Below are 17,320 nucleotides of genomic sequence, written 5' to 3' on the forward strand. Positions count from 1 at the left end.
ATAACAAAGATAGGAGACTAAGATAGAAAGCTTTTAAGAAATTAAATAAAATTCAGCATAGAAGTGACCCTCTACTCTGTCATAGTCCGTTTCCTTTCCCTTGAAACTCCAGCCTATCTATAGAGCTGAAAGGCACCAGAACCTGATGGATAGTAATCTGGAGTCAAGAGGGTCTGGGTTCAAATCTTGCCTCTGACACTTGCCAGCAATAGAATAGGAGTCTCTCTTGTTTATTCTTGATCTAAATCATCAACCTCATTTCCTTTTTCTATATTATCCCCTTCATTTCCATTTGATCTAATTTCAAAGTCTCTGCTTTTTAAATTCTATGACCTAGTGATCATACTGGGGGAGAATTAACTTGTGTAATGGGCTGCAGAATCTCAGAGTGGAAAGGCAGAAACACGGAGAGAGCAAGATTAGCTGGAATGATTACAGCGGGTAAGATGATAGAAATATAAACTTCCTGAAGCTTTACCAATGGGAAACTGGCTGCCTGCATCCTGTGAGGCCAGGGTGGGAAGGAAGCTGGATCAGTGAAAGCACACTCTGCCAATTGTCTCTGCCAGCTGTGAGCCAGTCTGCCTCCCGCTGAAGGAGCCAGAAAGTTAACCCAAGTAAAGTTTGAGCGTAGTGACTAATATGAGAAAAGTGATTAGAATCAGGACCAGAGGGCCAAAAGACAAGATTTCCACGTCACAGTCCAGCACGATAATAGCATAACTCCTCAGTTAAAGCCTGACACCTCACGGGTGATCTCTGAGTCAGTCACAGCCTTTTCTTAGGGACTGGAATCAGACTCTCCTCTCAGAGGAATATTGATGATTTCAGAGCTGGGTTTTTTCTTTCTGCCTTCTCTAGCATTCATTTCTCCAGCTCCTGGCTCACTGGCCCCCTACCATTTCTTTCTTGCTTTCACCATTTCTCTCTGCACCACTCATCACCAATTTAGCCTCCGGGCATAGGCTCATAGATCTGGAGTTGGAAGCCAGATTGTGCTGAGGCCAACTCTGGAAAGCCAATTGTTAAAATTTCCAGTAGATTTCCACCTCAGGAAATTGGTAAACTACAAATCACGGCTTGATTTATTTTATTGTTGATTGCCAAGACTTAAGAAGGTGATGGAGAATATGTGAATCATGCAGATTAAATGAAAGGTGTGTGGGAGTACAGTTGGGGGGGGGGGGCGGAACTGGCAATCAGGTTAAGCGACTTGCCCAGGATCACACAGCTGGTAAGTGTCTGAGGCAGGATTTGAGCTCAAGTATTCCTGACTCCAGAGCTGGTGCTCAATCCACCGCACCACCCAGCTGTCCCAGAATGCATTTTTTTCCAGATTGCTGATTGATAACATTTACCAGCAAACCACTGTATGGAAGTCACAGCTAGTCCAACTCCCTCATTTTGTCAATAAGGAAGATTAAGTGACTTGCCCATGGTCATGGTGGCGGTAAGCAACAGACACAAGTTTTAAGTCTTGTCCTAAAACTCCAGAGTCAGGGCTCTTTCTACTGTACTCACTGCCTACTAACAACAGGGATATGTCCTCAGAAAGATGGAATTTTTACCTGATGGATCCAAACTTCCTTCAGCTTGTAACCTTGCAATCACACATTTTTCTAGAGCCTTTCCAAAACTATTCATATTTTTCAGGCCGTACAGAAGAAGCAGTATGGGCAAATAGAAAGAGATCTGGCCTAAGAGTCATTCAACATGGATTTGAATCTCATGTCTGCTGTTAATCAGTCTAGAGTCTCCTAACTGGTTTCTCTGTCTCTTTTTTCCCCACCAAAATCCACTCTCCACATAATTGCCAAAGGGATTTTTCTAAAGCTCAGAATTGACTTTACTATGTGACCCTGGGCAAGTCACTTAACCCTGATTGCCTGTTTCAACAATCTGGCTGTTGTGGGGGTGAAAGACCAACACAAGTCCAAAAACAATCATGCTACCAGCACACTGCAAAAGCACAGGTTCTTTTGATCTGCTTTGCTAAGGAAAGCAACAGTAAGGGGTTGACAAGCTTACTTTAATTCAGCATACAAATATCATTCACTTAGTTCAGGGAAAAAGTCAGCACCCTAAACTTCGGGGCAAAATACAAACAAATTACAAACAAGGACAGACAGACCTCGTCTGATTCAAATCCCAGTACATAGTTACCAGAGTTTAACAAAGTCCCAACATCCGGGTTTACAAGCTGGAGGGCTCTTGGAGCCCTGGAGTGCCTGGAGTCTCCACACCACCAAGAGGGAGAGCCCTGCGCAAATGGCTCTGTCTTCTCTTCTTAAAGCATTTTAGACATCATCAAACGTCATCTGAATGACCAGAACTTAGGCTCCTATGATTGGCTCTGGAGTTAGCACCTCCCCTTAGTTAGCCCCACCTTGGGCCCCACCTTAGTTACCAAGCCACACCTACATAGGTTTTACACCTAAAAGGGGTTTGGGCCTAAGGCTTAGCACCTAGTAAGACTCAATGAAATACACTGAATTACTCAAAGGAAATAAAAGCCAAACTCTTCAAGGGCACTTGGTAAACTCAGTGCTAAGAGCCCATTTTGCTTACCAACACATTGCCTCACAAAAAAAAAAAAATGACCATATTGCCTCCTGCTCAATTAACTCCAGTGGCACCCGATTATCTCCAGTATCAAATATAGAGTCTTTTGTTTGACATTTAAAGCTTTACACAACCTGGCTCCATCCTACCTTCCATCCTGTTACACACGATTCCCTTTCATGCCCTTCAATCACCCTTCTAGCTGTTCCTTACACACAATGCTCATCTCCTACTGCCACGCCTTTGCTACCTCCCATGCCTAGAATCACATGATCATTATCTCCTTTCTCTCCCTTAGAATTGCTGCTTTCCTTCAAGATTCATTTCAAATGCCATGTCATATGTGAAGCCCTTACTAACCCTACTCCAGCTTTCTTCCCCTTCCATCCTCCCCACAAAAAACACTTACCTCTTAACTGTTTTATGTTTTTTCTATGCATTCATGTATGACTCCATACGTTGTCTCCTCAGGTGAAACGTAAGCTCCTTGAGGCCAGGAACTGTCTCACTTTTGTTTTTGTATCCCTGGTACCTAGGACAGTGCTTAGAACATGGTAGGAATTTAATCAATGCTTGTTAATTGATTGGAGACAGACAGACAGACAGACAGACAGAATGAGACAGAGACAGAAAGAGAGAGACAGACAGACAGACAGAATGAGACAGAGACAGAGAGACAGAGACAGAAAGACAGAGAGAGAGAGAGGCAGAGAGAGACAGAGAGAGAGGGAGAGGGAGAAGGGAGAGAGATGGATAGATGGATAGATGAGAGAGAATTGCCATACAACTTTATAGTTAAAAAGTACTTTCATTCAACCAACAAATACTTATTAAGCACTGGCTCTATACTGGTCACTGTGCTAGGCACTTGTGAATCCTAAAACTGAAATAAGACAGCCCCTGCCCTCAAGAATCTTACATTCTAAAGGGAGGCAACCTGTTCGCAGATCAGCAAGTATAAATTGTATTAGAAAACTAAGCAGCCACTGGAGAGCCATTTAAAAACAGGGAAATTAGGAAGGACCTCCTAGGATGTAGCTCTTGAGCTGAGCGTTGCTGGGAGCTAGGACTTCCAAGAGGCATAGGTGAGAAAGAAAAACTTAGTAGACTGGGGACACAGCCTGTGCAAAGGTATGGTGGCAGGAGATTGGATGCCGAGGAACCCCAATCAGGCCAGTGTGGCTGACTCAATTGTTTCATTAACTCTGTGAAGTATTTATTAGCTTCATTTTACATAGACATTGAATGACTTGCCCCACAATGGCCATATAACTAGTAAGGACCAGAGGCATCGTTTGAACCCCTCTCTCTCCTGACTCCAAGACCAGTACTTTAGCCACTGAACCACACTGCTTCTGGGTAAAGCAAGACCCCATTACAATGAAAACTGCAAACACTGTAAGCTGACTAGACTCCATGAGTAAGTATAAAGCAGAAGGACTGAAGACAATAAAATGATTCCCATGGCCTGCTACAGGTTCTAGTTTAGGTTGCTTGGCCTAACAACAGCTCCAAGATCAATCCTATTGCCACCCTCTAAAAGTATTGGGGTTTGTCTTGATTTTCCACTTCAATGGCTGACTCTTCAGGCTATTGGGTTTTTCTTCACCACCCCAAATCCCTTGAATTGCCTGAGTAGTTATTTCGTTACCTGGTAACCTTAATCTTTACCCACTCTCTGCCCGCTAGCTTTGGCCAACAACCCTCCCTCTCCCCAGTTGTCATTTCCTGAAAGCCTCTGTGTTCATTTTTCCAGAGTGAGTTGTAGTACAGATGTTTTTGATGCTTATTTGGAAGATTGTTTATCCAACATTAGTTCACCATAGCTTTCCTATTTGTTCTGATCCTTCCTTTATTAACCCATGTTGAGTGGCATCTGGAGTTGAAAGGCTCCTTTCTAATGGGCTGCCTAGTCTTGCCAGCTGGATTTTCCATCTGCAGTTTGAAAGTGAACCTTAATTAGAGTTTATGCCTTTGATTACCCTTTGAATTTGTTTGGCATGTTGTGTGAATCTCTGGAAGAATAAAAATAAGCCTGGCTCCTTCACTACGTGTCTTCGGAAGCAGGAAGGTGACATTAAAGAACTCGGATGCTTTGGGCCTGAAATAGTTAATGTACCCCTTAAACTCTCAGATTTACAGTCAGGAAGATGTGTAGACTCTGAGGCAGCTAGGTAAGGCAACTTCATGCTCTTCCCCACCCCCCACATTGGAATGCTTTCTCCCCTTCTCTCTACCTATCTGAATCCTATCAATCCTTCAAGACATAAGTCAAGCTTTCCCCTCCTTCCTGATGCTATCCTACTCTACCTCACCTGCAAGAGCTCTCCTTTCACTGAAGGAATAATAATGATCCCTGCCCTTGGCATGGTGCTTTGAGTTTTGTGAAGTATTTTACATATGTAATGAGAAGGAAAGGAAATAAACATTTTTAAGTGCCTACTATGTGCCAGAAACCATGCTAAGCATTTTACAAATATCTCATTTGATCCTCAAAACCACCATTGGAGGTAGGTGTTATTATTATCCCTCTTTTCCAATTGAGGAAACTGAGGCAGACATAGGTTAAGTGACTTGCCCAAGGTCACACAGCTAGTGAGTGTCTGAGGCTAGATTTGAATTCAAGTCTTCCTGAGGCCAGAGCTAGTGCTGTATTCGTTACAGCACCCAGCTGCCCCCTCATGAGGATCTGGTACATGCAGAGGGTCCCTGGGATGGTTTCTCTCCACATGAAGAAGCTGGGAAGCCTGCTTCTAGGAAAATCTTCATTATCTGTAACCTGAGTGCGATAGAGAGGCAGACTGTGGAGGATATGGAAATATTCTGTGACTGGTTTGATCCGTTATCCCCACGTTGAAGAGGAGGCTCTGGGATTGCCTGCCGAGACATTTGAAAAGGATTCAACTACTTTCTCTTTGCCTTATTTGTTCCTGGAGCATCTTGGTGACATTTTGCTTATGGTGTCCAGTGAAGGATATATAGTCTCCCAATTTTAGAGTTTTAAAAGTGTGGAAGATTAATGACAGGAATCTGGGAGGCAAGGCCTAGGCCAAGCATTGCACCCAGCTCAGCATCAATGCCCTGAGGAGCAAGGAGTGATCTTTAGGAGGACCTTTGGGTTCCCTGCGTAGTGGAAACTGAGATCACTTTTCATCCAACAGAGATGCCACATTTGGATGTGAACTTGGTGGAATTAATGCTGTGTAGGAAGTAAGTAAGCTAAGTCAAGCCTACTCCCCCCAGAGACTAAGGTAGCATAAGGGAAATTGATGATGATGATGATGGTGATGATGATAACAACTAACCTTTATACTGTGCTTACTATATGCCATGCACTGTGCTAAATATTTTACAATTAGTATCTTATCCAGATTTATTCTGAATTATTATCTTACCCAGACCATGTGCTGGAGATCATAGCAAAAATGTTTGCATGTTTATTCTGGCTCTATGAAATAAATATCTTTTTATAAAAGTAATTATGCTAAGTGGTTAAATGAATCTGGGTTGCTAGTTGTTGGATCCCTAACAATGGAACTGTGAGGGATCCAACATGGCAGAAGAGGAAGAAAAATGGTCACCAACTCCTCAAGGTAGTGTAGAACCCTGAGGGGGATGTAACTTACCAGGACTGGAGAGTATCTCTGTGAGGTCGGATCTACAAATACATTTCTCTTCATTTTATAGGTGAGGAAAGCGATGCTCAGTTAATGATGTCCTCTTGGTCTTGCAGCTTGGAAATGTCCAAGGAAGAATCCAAGAATCACCAAATTAGGGAATTGGAAGGGACCTCATTTGCCTTCCAGTCCAACCTGTTCCCAAAAGGGATCCCCACTGTAACATACTTGACAAGTTGTCATCTAGCCTTTGCTTGAAGGCTTCCATCACCCCTCAAGGTAATCTTGTCTACTTTGGGCCAGCTCTAATTAGTAGGAAGTTGTTCTTTTCATTAAAACTAAATCTGACTCATTTTAACTTCTGTTCATTGTTCTTGGTTCTGTCCTCTGGAACCAAGTAAAACAAGTCTAATCTTTCTTCCATATGGCAGTCTTTCAAAATGGCCAATCAATGAGAGAGCCAGAGAGACAATAGGGCCCAGGCCAAGCCCTATTTGATCTTTGTTTGGGCCCTGATTGACTCAGAATGAATGTAAATAATAATTGTTTCTGTTTTGGCCAGAAATCCTAAGACTCTTCCCCTCCCAGTTCTATTTTTTTTAAAAGAGGCCATTCTTTGCCTCATTTCTTATTAAGCTTTGATCATTGAATGGGCAATGCCTCAGTCAGACTGAGATCTGTTAAAGACCTTAGTTTGTAAAGGCCTAGATCCCCCACTGCATCCTGGGCCACCTCCAGTTGTCCTGATCCATATCTGGCCACTGGACCCAAATGGCTCTAGAGGTGAAAGTGAAGCTGGTGACTTTGCACAGCCATCCCTCACTTAAATCTAATTCACTTGCATGTCATGGCATCACCTCCCCGATGTCGTGGTCTTCTTCAAGAATGAAGGACAAACAGCAAGCAGCAGCAATCTTCAAATACTCGAAGACAGCTGTCATTTCACCCCCATACTTATCCCTATCCACCCCAGTTGCCTTTAATCCAAGCTAAACACGCTCAGTTCCTTCTAGATTATCCTCCAGATAATCAAGACCAGCATTCAATCCACTATCCTGTTGCCTCTCAATACATACTAATAATACCATTTTCTTGCTAAGGAGCACATGAAGCCTCTTTATCATCTTATGGCTACGATCTCATCTCCCCAATGAGATTGTAAGCTTCTTAACAGCAGGCATCGTGTTTCCTAGTTCTTTGTATCTTATACAAAGCATATTTAGCATCTTGCCTTGTGCATTGTAGGTACTCAAAAATGTCTGTTGGGAAAGTGATTTACTGAATTACTTATGATCTAGACTAGTGATGTTTTACATTATTTTTTGAAGCTGTATAAAATGCCCTAAATTTGGAAAACATTATACATGATGACTACACCAATGAAAAGTTTAAAAAAACACCCAATAAAAAGAAGAAGAAGAAGAGGAGGAGGAGGAGGAGGAGGAGGAAGAAGAATAGGAGGAAGAAGAAGAAGAAGAGGATGAGGAGGAAGAAGAAGGAGGAGGAGGAGGAGGAGGAGGAGAAACAGGACATGGTGTTAGAAAAATGATCAAGGTTGGCCATGAAGAGATAGGGAAAAAATACCCTTCCTTCCTTTCTTTGCAGAGGTGGGGGATTCTATATTTGGAATATTGCCTGTGCTCTAAGACTCAGTTGTTGTGTTGGTTAGTTTTACTTAACTTTTTTCTTCTTATTCCTTTCACTGTTTCTTATGAGAAATGACTCCCTGAGTAGGAATGGGGGAAGATTTATTTGGGAAAAGAATGTGATGTTAAAAAAACAACCACAGAATGGTTCCTGGTATGCTAGAAAGCAGTGAACATTAAGCATATGCCCAGTAGCAGACTGTATGGACTTGGAACAGTGGATTCCACTACTTGAGTACTAACCTAGCCAAGTATATTGAACAAGGGCCTTATTTTGGATGTAATTCATCTTCCACTGATGATTCTGAAGGCACTACAGAAACTTAGACCATCACAGATTAAGAGAAGAAGCGATCTTTGAGGTCAGGTCCGACCTTCTTATTTTTGGCTGAGTGTCTAAGGCCCAGGGAAGTCAAGTATGATCATAGAATCATGAGGCTAAAGCTAGAAAAGTACTCAGAGGCTATTAAGGCCAACTTCCTTACTTTACAGATGAGGAAATTGAGGCCCCATGGAGTTAAATGACTTGCCAAAGGTTCACACAGGAAGTGTGAAGAGCAATAGAGCACCTTATGCATAGTGAGCACTGATCTGTTGAATTTCCTTCCATCTAAACATCAGTGCATTGGCTACAAAATGTCTTGGAGGGTTTACTTTGGGGTAGAGGGCACAGTAACTGATGGAGAAATATCTCTAAGGTATAAAGAAGGGGTACCCACTCTGATGAAATCACAACTCTTTTATCTTATGGAAGAAAAGAGCCAGCCAAGCAAGAGTCTGGCAAGCCAAGACTCAGTCTGAAAATAACAAAGTCTACAATTTTCACACCCTAGCCCTCCATGTTGCCACCAGTTAGAAGACTCATTTTGTCTCCAGAAGTTGTTTGACAGGATTTTCACAGCAAGTGCTATTAAAACAATACCATTTAAAACCTTCATTTTGCTTTTTGTACTAGCTGGTAAGGATTACTCTCTCTCTCTCTCACTCTCTCTCTCTCTCTCTCTCTCTCTCTCTCTCTCCCTATCTCTCTCTCTCTCTCTCTTAAAGACTATCACCCTTAAAACAAGCTCATCATCCCCTAATCCATTTCCAAACCCATTTGGGAATGTGGGTTAAGTACACTGGGCTCTCCTAGGGCAAGGCTGTTGTCTCAGTTGAGTCATCAGGCTTCTCTCTCTGAAGCAGCATGATCTTCTGGTAAGAAGACAGCTGGAGCGCCTGGTTCTTGGACAAACAGTGCCTTCTCTACCATGAATAATTCATGCCAATTCAGTGTAGTCCTGGTCATTATATCAGTAGGGAATGGGCTCAACAAGCAATTGTGTCTGTAGCCTGGCCCCTGAAAGAGAATTTAACTTCCCACCAGATTGAAACCTTGGTTTCCCTGCATATAAAAGGCCTCACTCAAGGTGAATGTTAAACTGGGGCATTGTGAATTTGGTATTAATAAGTCCCAATTCATCTTATTTAACTAAGAGTTTCACTGCCTCAACATTTTACCTTTTAAAAAGTCATGTAAGACCCTGCCTAATAATATAGAAAGCTGTGTTATGTAGACACAGGAGCATAGGTTTCAAGGTGAAATGGGACTTGGAGGTCATGAAGCCCATCCCTTTCATTACCAATGAAGAAACAGGCCCAGAGAAGGGAAGAGTCTTGTCGAAACCACTAATAGAAGAACCAGGACTTGAACCCAGGTCTGCTAACTGATAGACACATAGGTTTCAAGTTGGAGGTGACTTCAGTTGTCATTTAATCCAGACCGTTCATTTTATACAGTAGAAAATGGAGGCCTAAAGTTGGAAGCTGACTTGTCCAAGGTCACCCAGGTCATAAGTGGCAAAAATGGAATTCAGACCGAAGATTTCAAATAACAGTGCTCTTCCCATTGTAGTAGAAACTTTCAAATATCTTTGTTGAGGAAAGAAGAGGAGCGTTGGTCTGCTTGTATGGAAGCAGAAAGCACATGCCAGTGTCTCATTCACAAGTGTATTCCCCCATCTGGAGACCAACAAGTCCATATTCTGGCTGCTGGCTTGGTCATTCCACTAGAATCCTAAAAAGTGCAGAACACTGGAAGTGGCATCTGAACTAATAAAGCACCTCGAGGAGCCTGGAATCTTCAACAAGCTTACAGCCCTGGGTTTGAAGTCATGGCATAACATCTGCTGAATTTCAGTCTTTGGACCAGATGTCTTCTAAGAGTTTCACCACTGTTCCAGAGGCCATTTCCATGCATCCTACTTACCCCATCATCAAGAATGTATCAGAGGGACAGATGAGTGGGGAAAAGTTGCATTGCTCAGTATTCATAGCTTCCTTCATCATATGACCTTCTTGAGCTCCATAGTGGTCTCCATAATTCTTTCTCCTTTTCTCTCAGCAGAGAATCTTACTCCCTACTTTATTGAAAAGATAAAGATCCTCTGCCTTCTTCTTCTCTCCTCCATACCTTACACCCTTCTACATCATCCCATATCTCTCTTGTTTTGCTTTAGTTTCTGAGGGATGTTCCTCTCCTAACCAAAGCTAACCATTTGATTTGTGACCTTGATCTTATACCTTCCCAGCTCCTCTAGGAGTTTTCTCTATCTACTAGATGGTACATTTTGTAAAGTGCTGGATTTGGAGACAGAAAGACCCAAGTTCAAATTTAGCCACAGATGCTTTCTAGCTGTTGTGATCTTGGTCGAGTCAGCCTCTCTGAGCTTCAGTTTCTTCACTTATAAAGTGAGTGGGTGTATGGCTCAATGGCCTCCAAGTTCTCTTCTAGTATTTTATCTATGATTTTGTTACTTACTATCTCCTTATCCATTGATTCCTTCCCTGATAACCTACTAACATAACTGAGCTTCCTCTGTCTTTAAAAAAGAATGCTTTTAACTCTTCATTTGAAGCTGCCATTCCCCTCAAGCATCACTCTAATTATGATCTCCTTCCATGGTCAAATTCCCAGAAAAAGTCTTCTACATTTAACTGCCTCCACTTCCTTGCCTTTTACTCCCTCCTCAAAATTTGGTAATCTACACTCTGATCCCACCACTCAGGTGAAAATACTCTTCCCCATTATTATTAAAGATCACCAAACTTTTTTATTTTTACTTAATATTAATTTTTTGTATTTTTAATTTAATTTTTACCTTTAATTTTATTTTTTTAATTACACTAGTCAAGTCAGAGTTGAAATGAGCTTCTTAAAAAAGCCTTTTGTTTATTATTTACACCTTTGGAGATAAGCTATGTTGCAATCCATTGGCATACAACCAATAGGACACAAGACATGTGAAGTAGAAGTTTCTTTCTGTTGTTCTCAAAAAAAGATTATAGTCTAGAAAGTAAGTTTCCCAGAAATCATAGTAATGGCATGGCTTTCGAACTATAATGCCATAGGGATTTCCCTGGTTTATCGGTGTATGCAACAGCTACATGTATGGTGTATGTGACTTGTCCATGCTTACTTTCCAAACATTTAACTTATTAAAATAAAAATTTAAAAATTTGAAAATGGGATTGATAAGGGGAAAACTAGGCCATGAAAAGCCACATGTTTGAAGTTCTCATGACAATGCAGTCTTACATCATGAAAGAATTTAATCATTTTTATATATGAAATTGGACAGCTAGGTGGCACAGTGGACAGAGTGCCTGGACTGGAATCAGGAATCATCTTCCTGAGTTCAAATATGGCCTCAGACACTTACTAGTTGTGTGACCTCAGGCAAGTCACTTAACCCTTCAAAACTGTCTTGCCTCTAGCATGGACTTCTTCTGTGGGTAGCTGGTCTAGTCTAGCTGCTTTTCCCATCTTTGTTTTCTCTACTTCCATTTCTTCTTCAAATAGCACATCTTGGACCATGAAATAAGAGTCTAAATGTGGTGGCTCCACTGTCCGTAAAAATGAGAAAAGTTAGCTACTCAAATATTTACAGATCTTTTCCAATTTTCTAAATTTGACCTCTTTCTTCCAGAACTTTGTTTTGTTGGGCATCTGACCAAAATTTCTTTAAAACTTGTTTGTTTGTTTGTTTTTTCCTCTGGTGCTTCTCCCTGCTCTTTGAGGCAATAACTGATTGGAATTTTCTCCGTAAGGTCTAACAAACAAGTTCACATTCTAAAAGAGAGTTGCCCTTAGATGCAATCTCTCCATTTGGCAAGGAGATATCATAAAATATGACATCTAGGAAATGTGTAAGCAGAAAAGGAAGGGGACCAGTCATATAGCAAGAGTAATGAAGACCAGCTGGAAAACCAAGCTGCTGAATAGGTACCCATGCAAGTCAAGATCCAAATGAAGACATACAGGATAAACTTAGTGGTAGTAGTAGTTGCAGCATGGTAGCAGCAGCGGCAGTAGTAGTAGTAGTAATAGCAGTAGCATTTTGTAAAACTCATTGCAAATATTATCTCATTTTATCCTCACAGCAATCTAGATGGTATTATTATCACCATTTTGCAGATGAGGAAACTAAAGTAGGCAGAGGTTAGGCGACTTGCCCAAGGTCACACATCTAGCAAGTGCCTGAAGCTGGATTTGAACTCAGGTCTTCCTGACTCTAAGTCCAGCACTCTACCCACTGTGCCACCTGCTGTTTTCAATCTTTTGTCCCTCTAAGTGAAGTATTTACTGAAGGGCATGGATAAGAATAACACGGGATGGGAATTGTGGATGGTTTGTGATCTGCACCCTTGAGATGGTAATGTCCCACCCCCAACCCTCCAACCCCCACCTCGATGATCCATCAATCCATTGAGATATGTGTGCAAGGCCCTGCTAGGCACTGCAGAAGCAAAGATACATTTGAAACTGACCCTACTTTGAAGAAACTTAAAATCTAATAGAGAAAAAATATAACTACATGAATAGTTACAAACCCAGGGAAAGTTTGGTGAATGCAAAAAGAGAAGTACAAAAAAAGGGCTATGATAAAACTGAGGAAGAAGAGATCATTTTGGTGAGTCGGGCAGGGAAGGCTTCATGGAGTTTCTTGCACCCATGTTGGGCCTTAAGGACTTCAGCATATGGATTTGGGGAGGGGAGGGTGAGTCCATTCCAAGTATGAAGGACAACATGAGTAAAGATAAAAACAGAGGAAAAAGTAGAATCGGCATGGGGATGGACAAACATCCAATTTTATCCTCTACTTTCTATCCATCCTGTTCATTTCAGCACCTGATCATACATAATAACCATAAGGACTAGACCTGTGTTTTCATAGAAAGAGATCCTATATGAGGAAACCTCTATCAATGCAGAATGCATCCTAAAGATGCTTAGAGATTTAACTGGAGCTATAGTTTCTCTACTGCTAGCACATCCTTCTCTCCAATCCTAAAAATGTATCGTATGAAGAATACAGTCCCTGTCCATGGAATGGGTAGAAAATGGACATTTGCAGTGATTCTATTTCATTAGAGACAAGAGTGAAAATACCTAGGGAAACTGGCAATAGAAAGTGATGGTATTCAACCTCCTGTATCTGCAACTTTATACAAGGTGCCTCCTATGAGGCAGCTGGTATTGCTGTGGATAGAACACTGGGCCCAGAGTCAGGAAGATCTGAGTTCAAATCCAGTATCAGACACTGTGTGACCCTGAGCAAATCACTTAACCTCTGTTGGCATCAGTTTCCTCAACTGTAAAATGGGGATATTAATAGCACCTACCTTGCAGGATTGTTGTGAGGCTCCAATGAGATAATATTTGTAAAAAGCATTTAGCACAGCGCTTGGAACATAGTAGGTGTTATATGAATACTTATTTCATGACAGAAAATGAAAAGAACAAATGTTGGAGGAGATATGGGAAAAGTGGGACACTGACACACTGTTGGTGGAATTGTGAACTGATCCAACCATTCTGGAGAGCAGTTTGGAACTATGCTCAAAGGGCAATAAAAATATGTATACCCTTTGATCCAGCAATACCACTCATAGGTCTGTATCCCAAAGAGATTTTTAAAAAAAAAACAGGAAAAGGACCTATACATACAAAAATATTTATATCAGCTCATTTTGTGGTAGCAAAGAATTGGAAATTGAGAGGATGCTTATCAATTGGGGAATGGCTGATTAAGTCATGGTATATGATTATAATGGAATGCTATTGTGCTATAAGAAATGATGAGCAGATGGACTTCGGAAAAACCTGGAAAGACTTACATGAATTGATGCGAAGTAAAGTGAGCAGAACCAGGAGAACATTGTATACGGTAACAGCAACATTGTATAATGAGTAACTGTGAATGACTTAGCTATTCTCATCACTACAAAGATCCGAGGCAATTCTGAAGAATCTATGATGAAAAATGCTATCCACCTCCACAGAAAGAACTGATGGAATCTGAATGCAGATCAGAGAAGACAAGGTTTCTATCTTCTTTATTTTTCTTGGGGGCTTTTATGTTTTCCTTCACAACATGCCTAATATGGAAATATGTTTTGCATGACTACACATGTATAGCCTTTATCAAATTGCTTGTCTTCTCAATGAATGGGGAAGGTAGAAGAGAATTTGGAACTCAAAATTGTTTTTTTAAAAAGGTTAAGAATTGCTTTTACATTTAATTAGAAAAATAAAATATTAAAAACAAGCCTGTAAAACAAATACTTATTCCCCTCCCTTCTTTCCCTATGCCTAGAACACATTTACCTCTACTTCTCAGAAACCCTAGCTCCCTTCAAAACTCAGCTCAAACACTACCTCCTACAATAAGACCACACCTGATTCCCCCCTCCCATCTCCAGGCTGCTAGTGATTCCTTCAAATTATTTGCCCCTCATATTGGGGCAGCTAGGTGGCACAGTGAGTAGAGCACTGGCCCTGGAGTCAGGAGGACCTGGGTTCAAGTCTAGCCTCAGATACCTGATGCACTTACTAGCTGTGTGACCTTGGGCAAGTCACTTAACCCCAATTGCCCGGACTTCCCCCCTCCAAAAAAATTATTTATCTCAAATTAATTTTTAATATACTTGTAGCCAAACATGTTGTCATCCCCAGCAAAAATGTAAGCTCAATGAGGAAAGGGATCTGTGTCCCTAGAACTCAGCACCAGGCCTAGCACACTGTAGATAATCAATCAATGCTTACTGATCGATTAATTAACCATAGACTTCAACCTGCAAGGGACCCTGGAGGAAACCTAACTCAACTCCCTCATTTTACAGGTGAGGAAATCGAGGCTCAGAGAGTTAACATGATTTATTTAAGATTACATAGCTAGTAAATCCAGGGTTAGGATTTGAACCCAGATCCTCTGATCCCAGATACAAAGGTCTTTCCACCGTCCCATGTCCCATCCAGGAGGGAATCTATAAAGTTTATCCTCTTCCCAGCTAGCCCAACAGTTGGAGAAAAGGAGATTTTACCAGGACATGACTGAGAACCACTCTCCCTTCCCATAATTCAAAGCTTTACCCAATGACATCATGACACCTCTACGAGCAGCATTAATGAGGCTGCTCACTTCTAATGCCTTGATTTCCTTCATTCCTGAGTTCTCTTCCTCGGGCACCTTTCTCGTTTCCCACCTTGCCCTCTGCTCCCCAAGAGTCTTTTCGCTCTGACAGTTCTCCAGATTTCATGCTCTCTGCCAGGCAATTCCTGCATCTTGTTCTTGATTCTGAGTGTTTTATGACGAATGGATTAGATGCCATTCCTGGAGAAGGAAAGAAGACAAAAACATACACCTTAACATTTTTCTGCTGCTCAATTCTGCCTATATAAAAATTGCTTCTTAATACCTACCATCAAGTACTGTACAGTAGCATTGCCACTTGGGGGCTGGATTCTAGGAAACCAAAGAAGACAAAAGTATTTATCGTTGATTTGAAGAAATCAAGAAACGGCAGACAGAGAAATGTCAATACAAAAAACGAAAGCTGAGTTTAGCTTCTATATCGAAAAAATGGCTGATCAGAGGCGCTGTTTGTTTGGTTTTCACTTTCTCTGCCTGAGTTTTCTTCCTTTTCCTCCCCATTCCTCCCCTGCTCTGACAAGAGGTTAGAGACAGAATGCAGATCCTGCAAGGCCAAGGTGACTGGAGCCAGCAGATTCTCATGGTGCTTTCTTATTTCTTCACTAGGCGGTCCAGCATGGCTCCCACATTACAGCTCAAAACAAAGACAGTTTCATGGTCATGTAAGTAAGAAGCTACATCACTAATGTGAGGAGACCAGGGCTTTGCCCCAAGCCATCAAGAATGGGGGAAACATGCTTCCTCCAACTTGCCACTTCTGCCTTCTCACCTGAGGAGGGGGAGGAGGAAGGGACTATATCCCCCACCCCAACTCCAAGGTCCTATCACCAGGGAGCCACTGGCCCACAATGCAATTTACGATCATGACAGCTAGATGTCCCTATAGAGTACTGGACTTAGAACCAGGAAGACCTGAAATTGACTCCTATCTCTGATATTTACCATTACTGTAACCCTGGTCACCTAATCTGTTTTAGCCTCAGTTTTACCTTCTGTAAAATAATGGCTGGGGAGGGGGGATAATACTAGCACCTACCTTACAGGGCTGTTGGAAGAATTAAAAAAAATGCATAAAGTACTTTGCAAACCTTAATCGGTTAGATAAGCATTAATTAATATTTTCATCATTATTATTATTATCATAGATTTAAGACCATCAGATCATAAATTTACAGATTTATGTCTTGGGTGGACCTTAAAGGTTATCTAGGCTCCTCATTTTACATAGGAAGGAACTGAAGGTGAGAGAGGGCGATTAGCTTTCCCAAGTTGGCATAGTTAGGAAGGCACAGAGCTGGGATTTGGATCCAGTCCCTCCGACTCAGTCCAATAAGATAATATTTGCAAAGGGCTTATCACAGTGCCTGGCATACAGTAAGTGTTTAATAAATATTTGTTCCCTCCCCTCCAACTCCAAATCCAGAACATTCTCCTCCCTGACACTCTCCCTCTCCTCTACAACCCTTCTCTGCCTCTACAAGATTATCCCTGGGGTTCAAAGGAATTAGATGTTGGAGTGTGTTATAGATGCATTAGGTAGCTCAGTGGACAGTGTTAGGCTTGAAGTCAGGAAGATTCATCTTCCTGAGTTTCAATCTGACCTCAGACGTTTACTAGCTATGTAACCCTGGTCAAGTCACTTAACCAGTTTGCCTCAGTTTCCTCATCTGTAAAATGAACTGGAGATGGAAATAGCAAACCACTTCTGTATCTTTGCCCAGAAAACCCCAAGTGGGGTCATGAAGAGTTAAACATGACTGGAAAACAACAACAAATCAGTAGGTAGGGATGACATTTCCTGCTATCTCCCTTACATGGTTTCATTCTTTGACCATCTCCACACCCTGAGAAACTAGGAATCTACTTCTCCCTCCCCCAGTTGTGATAGGTGAGCTTGTTGCCTCATCTGGCCTGAAAACCAGGCCTCCATAAAACTGAAATCTCTTCACTAGACCCCTTACCTCTATCCCACCCCTCTCCTGCCTTCCAGCACCTTTTATGTGTGATGGCTCCCATTAGA

This window comes from Trichosurus vulpecula, chromosome 4, assembly GCF_011100635.1.
Source record: "Trichosurus vulpecula isolate mTriVul1 chromosome 4, mTriVul1.pri, whole genome shotgun sequence".
In the NCBI taxonomy this organism is placed as follows: Eukaryota; Metazoa; Chordata; class Mammalia; order Diprotodontia; family Phalangeridae; genus Trichosurus; species Trichosurus vulpecula.